The sequence below is a fragment of the Vombatus ursinus genome, unplaced genomic scaffold, assembly GCF_900497805.2.
Source record: "Vombatus ursinus unplaced genomic scaffold, bare-nosed wombat genome assembly UNPS02009173.1, whole genome shotgun sequence".
NCBI classification, from domain to species: domain Eukaryota; kingdom Metazoa; phylum Chordata; class Mammalia; order Diprotodontia; family Vombatidae; genus Vombatus; species Vombatus ursinus.
In genome coordinates this window covers 3,723,323-3,731,927 of record NW_020948951.1, presented here as the reverse complement: position 1 = coordinate 3,731,927, position 8,605 = coordinate 3,723,323, and positions in this window count along the sequence as shown.

The following is an 8,605-nucleotide window of genomic DNA, read 5'->3' as shown; positions in this document are numbered from 1 at the left end:
AGAGAAGAGAAGAGAAGAGAAGAGAAGAGAAGAGAAGAGAAGAGAAGTGAGACTAGTCAGGGCCAGTTGATCACTTAAAAATTATTCTTGATTACCTAAGTTGGAGGCAGTTCTTGGGAACTCATTGCTCAATCTTCTTCTGAAGAGGAGGAGGAGTTTAAACAATGATAAGACTTAATGGAAAGATATCCCATGTGAGAAACAACTGGCCTGGAAAACAGATCAAGGAAAGATAATTTAAGAATCAAGGAAAGAGAGAGGTGGAGCCAAGATGGTGGAGTAAAGGCAGGGACTCACCTGGGGTCTCCCCCAAACCTCTCCAAATACCTTTAAATAATGATTCTAAACAAATTCTAGAGTAACAGAATCCACAAAAAGATGGAGTGAAACAATTTTTCAGCCTAAGACAACTTGGAAGGTCAGCAGGAAAGGTCTGCTGCACCAGTGTGAGAAAGGAGTGCAGTCCAGCACAGTCCAGTGCCAGCTGGACTCCAGCAAACCAGGAGCAGGTCTTGTGAGTGACTGAATCAGCAGTGGCAACATCAATGGCAGTGGCTGCTTCCAGAACTCTCAGCCTGCAGATGGTAAGGGGGTCAAACAGTTAGTCAGAAGGAGATTACAGGGGTCTTTTTGCTAGCACTGAGGCAGGACTCTGTTGCTTTGCCCATACTCAGATCCAAGTCCCAGTCTTGGGTGGCAGTCTCAGGTTGAGGAAGAGCCCTAGCATAGCCAGTTCATGGTTTAAGTGGAGTGGGGACCCTCCTCACAGTTCCAGGGCAGAAAAGAGTGTTTGTGGTCTCTCACAGACCAGAGCACAGGCCAGGAAAGCAATAAACACCTCTCCTTAGATCATACCACTTTGGAAGAACTGAAAACTTACAGGTCCCTAGAAGAATCTCTGAAAACAGCTGCACAAAATCCCTGAAGCTTGGACCGTGTGCCCTCTACTCTGGAAGCAGAGCCCTACTTTAACAAAGAGTTAAAAATCAACTAATAGGCTGGGAAAATGAGCAAACAACAGAAAAAAATTCTGATCATAGAAAGTTACTGTGGTGACAAGGAAGATCAAAACACAAACTCAGAAAAAGATAACAAAGTCAAAGCTCCTCCAAAGCCTCCAAGAAAAATATGAATTTGCCTCAGGCCATGGAAGAGCTCAAAAAGAATTTTGAAAATCAAGTAAGAGAGGTAGAGGAAAAATTGGGAAGATAAATGAAAGGGATGAAAGAAAATTATGAAAAATGAGTCAACAGCTTGGTAAAGGAGACGCAAAAAAATACCAAAGAAAATAATAACTTAAAAAACAGACTAGGCCAAATGATAAAAGAGGTATAAAAAGCCAATGAGAAGAATGCCTTAAAAAGCAAAACTGGACAAATGGAAAAAGAGGCACAAAAATTAGTTGATGAAAAACCTCCTTAAAAAGTAGAATTGGCCAAATGGAAAAGGAGATACAAAATATTACTTAAAAAAAAATTTCTCAAAAATTAGAATTGAGCAAATGGAAGCTAATGACTTTATAAGAAATCAAGAAACAATAAAACAAAACCAAAAGAATGAAAAACTAGAAAACAAAGTGAAATATCTCATTGGAAAAACAACTGACCTGGAAAAATAGATCCAGAAGTAATTTAAAAATTATTGTGCTACCTGAAAGCCATGATCAAAAAAAAAAAAAAAAGCCTAAACATCATCTTTCAAGAAATTATCCAGGAAAACTGCCCTAATATTCTAGAACCAGAGATTAATATAGAAATTGAAAGAATTCACTGATTATTTCCTGAAAAAGATCCCAAAATGAAAACTGCCAGGAATATTATAGCCAAATTTCAGAGCCCCCAGATCAAGGAGAAAATATTGCAAGAAGTCAGAAAGAAACAATTCAAGTATCATGGAGCCATAGTCAGTATAACACAAGATTTAGCAGCTTCTATATTAAAGGACTGGAGGGCTTGGAATATGATATTCTGGAGGGCAAAGGAGCTAGGATTATCACCAAAAATCACCTACCCAGCAAAATTGAGTATAATCCTTCAGGGAAAAATGGACATTTGATGAAACAGAGAATCAAGGATTCTTTTCATCATCATTCTTGATGGAAAGACCAGAGCTGAATAGAAAAGTTGATTTTAAAATACAAGACTCAAGAGAAGCATAAAAAGGGAAATCATAAGAGACTTAATAAGGTTAAACTGTTTCCATTCCTACATAGAAAGATGATACTTGTAACTCATAAGAACTTTCTTATTTATTAGGGCAGTTAGGCATATATATAGACATAGGGCACAAGAGTGAGTTGAATATGAAGGGATGATATCTAAAAAAATAAAATTAAGGGGTAAGAGATGAATGCACTGGGAGAAAGGGAAAGGGAGAGGCAGAATGGGGTAAATTATCTCACATAAAAGACGCAAGAAAAAGCTTTTACAGCAGAGAGGAAGATGGCAGAGGTAAGGGGGTGTGAATGAACTTTGCTCTCACCAGAATTGTCTCAAAGAGGGAATAACCTACACACTCAATTGGATATAGAAATCTATCTTACCCTACAGGAAAGTAGGAGGGGAAGGAGATAAGAGAAGTGGTGGGAGGTGATAGACAGGAGGGCAGATTGGGGGAGGGGGTAGTCAGAAGTGAAACACTTTTGAGGAGGGACAGGGTGAAAGGAGAGAGAGAATAGAGTAAACGGGGGTGGGGGAATGGGACGGAGGAAATATAGTTAGCAGTAGTAACTGGGAAAAAATTTTAAAGCAAGTTTCTCTGATAAAGGCCTCATTTCTCAAACATGGAGAGAATTAAGTCAAATTTATAAAAATAAGAGCCATTCCCCAATTGATAAATGATCAAAAGATACAAAGTCAGTTTTCAGATGAAATAATCAAAGCTATCTATAGCTATCTATCTATCTATCTATCTATCCATACCTGTATGTTCAATAATTTTCCTTTCTTATTTTTATCACTATTTTATTTTTATTTTCTTATATGCTAATGGCATGTAGGTATAATTACTATATGTACCTATCAGCCATATTAATATATACATATATACATATTTTTCTATATTTTTCCATTTGACCACTTCTGCTTTTTAAGGCCTTCTCTTCATTGGATCTTAGTATCTCTTTTACCATTTAGCCTATTCTATTTTTTAAGGTGTTATTTTCTTCAGTATTTTTTTATGCCTTCTTTACCAAGCTGTTGTTTTGCTGCTGCCTGATTTTGTTTTATTTGCTTTTGTGTGAATGGTATCCATGTAGCAATACAACTTAATATACATATCATATTTGAAGAACATAGCACATGTACATTATATATATGCATGTTATAAATTCTTCATATAATTTCAATATTTAGTCACTGAAGTACCTCTACAAACTGATCCTTTGTATAGTGCTATGCTTTCTTCGTGTAATGCTAAACCAAATGTTATATAAATGTGAGGTAATTGCCCTAGGTGTATTGACTTTGAGGCTTATCAGAAGGTTTGCAATGTATATCTGTAGATGTTCAAGTACGCCTTGAGTAATTTTACAGGGATTGTAACATCTTTAACTTGAGCAGGGGTGCAGAGGGAAAGAAGGCAATATGTATTTATATATATTCATATAGGCACCATATATATGTTTAATCCTTTCCTTTCCGCCTTTCCCCTATATAGTACATACTATGTGTCAGGCACTATGCAAAGTGCTTTTATAAAGATGATATCAGTTGATCCTCACATCAACCCTGGGAGAAAAATTCTCTTATTATCCCCGTTTTACAGTTGAGGAAACAGTGGCAAATGAAAGTTAAGTGACTTGTCTAGGATCACATAGCTAGTAAATGCCTGAGGCTAGATTTGAACTCAGATCACCCTGACTCCACACCTCGTACTATATCCACCAACTGCCTCTAAATGAGAAGAATGATACCTGGGAGAATTTTGTTTTATTGTCTGCCTCTCTGGATCTCCCAAGGGCCAAAGTGATTAAGTAAGGACTAGGCAGATTCTGGAATATTTTGAAAAAGGACTGCCTTGGGGTGAGAGATCAGGCTAATCTCTCCCCACCCCCTACTAGGATGGAGAATATTGAAAAAGGAAGGTTTTTGTGACTCTACCTCCATTGATATTTGACATCAGGGGCAATCAGAAGAAAAGCTAGTAGGATCATCTAGGACCAGAGCCCAGTCTCAGGAGAAAAAAAGATGTGCCTTATGACTAACCATCAAACCTTATTGAGAACCATGAGTGGCTATGCTGCATCTGACTTAGCAATCTGTTGGGATAAGACTGAATGAGTCGAAGAGTCTTTCCTTCACCCTCTTTGTCTTTGGGGAACACTGCCTGTATCTTTCACCTTCCCCCATACTCCATGAGCTTTGGGAGTGGAGGGGAAATCCCCAGTATCAAAGAACTAATACAGGGCGGAAGAAAAGAAAGAAATAGAGATGCTTATCTCAGCTCAAGATATTTGCAGATGCATGCAGAGTTTACTTTCACTTCTATTTTTACTCATATTAAATTGCTATAACATGAGCACACTAATGCACTGTCAGGTAGCTATGAATTGGTCCTAGTGTTTTGGAAAGATTTGACAATTATTCACAGAAAGTGACCAAAATGTCCATATCCTTTGACACATTAACATATATCCCAAGGAGGTCAATGATATATAAATATATATATATAAATATAAATATATATATATACACATATACACACACACATAAATATTTGTGTATGTATATATATGTAAAAAAGTCTTATATTTACCAAAATATTTCTAGAAATGCTTTTTATGGTAGCAAAGAAATGGAAACTAAGTAGATTATCTATTGGATAAACAAATTGTGGTACATGAATGTTATGGAATTCTACTGTGCTGCAAGAAATGGTGAGTATAATGAATACAGTGAAGGATGGGAAGGAAGACTGGTAACAACTGATGCAAAGTCAAGCAAGCAGAAAAAGGAAATATATGTATATATATATATATTTATAATGACTATAACAATATAATGGAAAGAAAAAGCACAAAACTGAATGCTGTGAAATATAATGACCAGACTTGGACCCAAAGAAGAGTTATGAGAGGCACCTCCCTCCCTTCTTTGCAGAAGTGGCCAGTCACAAGTATGGAGCAATGAAGATAATACCAGATTGTTGATGTGTTGGTTAGTTTTGCTAAACTTGTTTTTGTTTTGTTTTTCCTTTTCCATTCTTTGTTTTAAGGGATGGTTTTCTGGAGGAGAAAGAGGAATATGTTAGGAAATTTAGGTGGTGTTTAAAAAATATTAATTAGAAAATATTTAGAACTTTAAAAGAAAAACTACCAAAAAAAAACAAGTTGCTGCAACTTACATACTGCCTGCCTGAATTCACTGAGTATAGAGGGGAGGGTGGAGTTAGGTGGCACAGTAGATAGAGCACTGGGCGTGGAGTCAGGAGGACCTGAGTTCAAATCTAGCCTCAGACCACACACTCATCACTCTCTAGCTGTGTGACCCTGGGCAAGTCACTTAACCTCAATCACCACGCCAAAAAAAAAAAGAGAGAGAGAGAGAGAAAGAAAAAGGAGTATAGAGCGGAGAGAAATTAACAGGGAATTATTCCATGGAGTGGGGGTGGGGTGAGCCAAAATAAGTCAGTCAATAAACATTTATTAAGTACTTCCTATGTGCCAGAAACTTATTAGCTGTTTGACTCTGGGCAAGTCACTTAACCCTGTTTCCTCATCTATAAAACGAGCTGGAGAAGGAAATGGCAAACCACTCTAGTATCTTTGCCAAGAAAACCCCAAATGGGGTCATGAAGAGTAGGGCACAACTGAAATGACTGAACAACAAATGTGCCAAGCACTATGCTAAGCACTGGGGATGCAAAAAGAGACAAAAGACAGTCCCTGCCCTCAAGGAGCTCACAGTCTAATGGGGGGAACAAACAAATAAATATGTATAAACAAGCCATATACAAGGTAAATAGGAAATAATTAAGAAAGGGAAGGCACTGGAATTAAAAGGGGTTGTGGAAGATGGGATTTTAGTTGAGCCTCAAAGGAAGCTAAAGAAGCCAGGAGGTAGAGATGAAGAGGGATAGCATTCCAGGTGGAAGGGACAGCTGGGGCAAAGGCTGGGAGTGGAGAGATGGAGTGTCTTGTTTGTGGAAGAGCCAGGAGGCCAGGACCACTGCATCAATGAGTTCATGGTGGGGAGTAAAATGGAAGAAGTCTAGAAAGGTGGGGATGGGGTGGGGTGTTATGTTATGAAGGGCCTTGAACACCAAACAGAGGTCTTTGAATTAGATCCTGGAGCTGACAGGGAGACGCTGGAATTTAGAAGAGAAGGATGATATGGTCAAATCCGCAAAAATAATTGCAATAATTACTGTGCTAAATATTAAGTTGGTTGGTCTGAGGAAGATGTGTGTGCAGCCCAGAGAAGAAGGTAGGAGACAGAACACTGAACTTGGGAGACAGCTTCTTGTCCAGGAGCACTAGAATATAGAGCTGTGAAGGGGGATGGTATGGAACTAAGCTGAAAAGCCCCGTGGGAACCGGACCGTGGAGCATGTTCAATGCCAGCCTAAGGAGTTCATATTTGATCATACGGGCAACAGGGAAATTCTAATGGATTTTGAGCAGGGGCATGAGATGGGCAGGCCTGCACACTAGAAACATTGCTTTGACAGATTTGTGGAGGGTGGATTGGAGAGGGGAAGAGATTGGAGGCAGGGAGGCCCATTCATGCTAGTCGAGGTAAGATGCCATGAGGGCCTGTTGGTAGGATGAGTAAGCCAGGAGTGGGGAGATGGAACTCCCTCTTTGTGCTTCCTTGGCTTTCCTGTGGCCCAGAGCTAGGTCCCAGACTCATGTCCTTTCTTCCTAGTTCCCTCTGCAAGAAGATCTATGGGCCAATGCAGTTTGGAAAACTGGGGCGGCACCTGAAGAGCAGGGAGGATAATTGGGAGGCCATTGGGGAAATAGTTGGGGTTCAATAATCTAGTGTGGCCACATTATTTTTAATGAATGAATAAAAAGAAAACAAATTGTGGCCCTGAGTGGGGCTTACACAAAGAAAGGACTGAGTTACTCTGAGGCAATGTTCCATAGAGGAATACCTGGGTACCATATAGGCCATGCACACCAGAGAGAAGGAAGGAAATCAGTATTTATTAAGCACTTATTAGGTGCTGAGCATTGTGCCAAATGTTTCACAAAAATTACCTCATTTGATTCTCACTACAACTCTAGAAGGTGGCATTGTTATTATCCCCATTTTACAACTGGGGAAACTGAGGTACACAGAGGTTGAGTGACTTGCCTAGGACCACCTAGCTAGTAAGTGCTGAGTTCAGATTTGAACTCAGGTCTTTCTGACTCCAGGCCCAGAACTCTCATTCACTACACAACCTAATTGCTTCTGAGAGGACCCTTGTAAGTGGGGATGAGAGGATGGGAGAAGGGGCCTGGAGACAATTTTTTCTGAAATGGTAGGTGACCGATAAGTACAGGGATGGAGAAGCCACATGGTGGTGGTGGGTAGCAAATGAGTAGAGAAGCCCACAGTTTCCAAAGAGTGATGCAGAGAGATCTGGCTAATCTGGGTCTGCTCCACATCTGAGGTGGCTGGGGGAGAGGGTCAGAGGGCTGAGGGCAGGCTATGGTGGTCCTTTTCACCCCCTTGCCCATCCTCTCTAGGGAACCAGTCTGCAGTCTGGCCTGGGTCTGGTTTCTGGCTCTATGTTTTATGTTCTAAGGTTCCCATTAAGCTTCAACATCCTATGGGTTGCTGTTTTGAGATTCCCTTCAGTTTTGATTTTCTGGTGTTCCTCTGAGGTGTGCATCTATTGGCTAGGCATGGTGGTGCACACCTCTAATCTGTTCTTTTGGAGAGGCTGAGACTGATGGATCTCTTGAGCATGAGAATTTAAAGCTGTAGTGGGTTATGCAGATTAAGAGTCTGAAGAAGCAGGGATTTGGCAAACCCTCAGGAGTAGGGGGACCACCAGGCTATCCAATGAGGGTATGAACTACTCCAGGCTGGAAATGGAGCAGCTCAAAGCTTCTGTGATGATCAGTAGTGGTATCCGTCCTGAAAGTAGTCCCTACATGTCCAGCTTGGGCCAGAGAGGGAGAACAAGGCTTTTTTAAAAAGCTGGAGGGGGGAGAAGTATGTGATTCCCACAACCTCTGATCATAAGGCACCCCCCTCCCCAGCCCAAACTGGACCAGGTCCACCTAAAGAGAATAGGGAAGAGTTAAGATTGCAGTATGGCAGACTTCGATGTATTAGGTACCAGTAGATCTTGGACAACTCCCTTCAGAGCTCACTAAACAGGACTTTCCTTAGGGACACTCCCATCACAAGGAAACCCCCAAAAGAGGTTCACAGGATGATAATGAGCACCCAGGTAACCAAACCATTCAGGGCTTCACTGCTAACAGATCCTCTCCAGGGCTGGCACTCTAATTTCAATGTACTAAGGTCTTTTCCCATCCTGACATTGTGTGTGTGTGTGTTTTTTCAAGTTAATTTATTTTGAATTATCAACAATCACTTCCATAAGCTTTTGAGTTTTAAATTTTTGTCCCCCTCCCTCCATGTGTTTTATTTGTTAAGACACT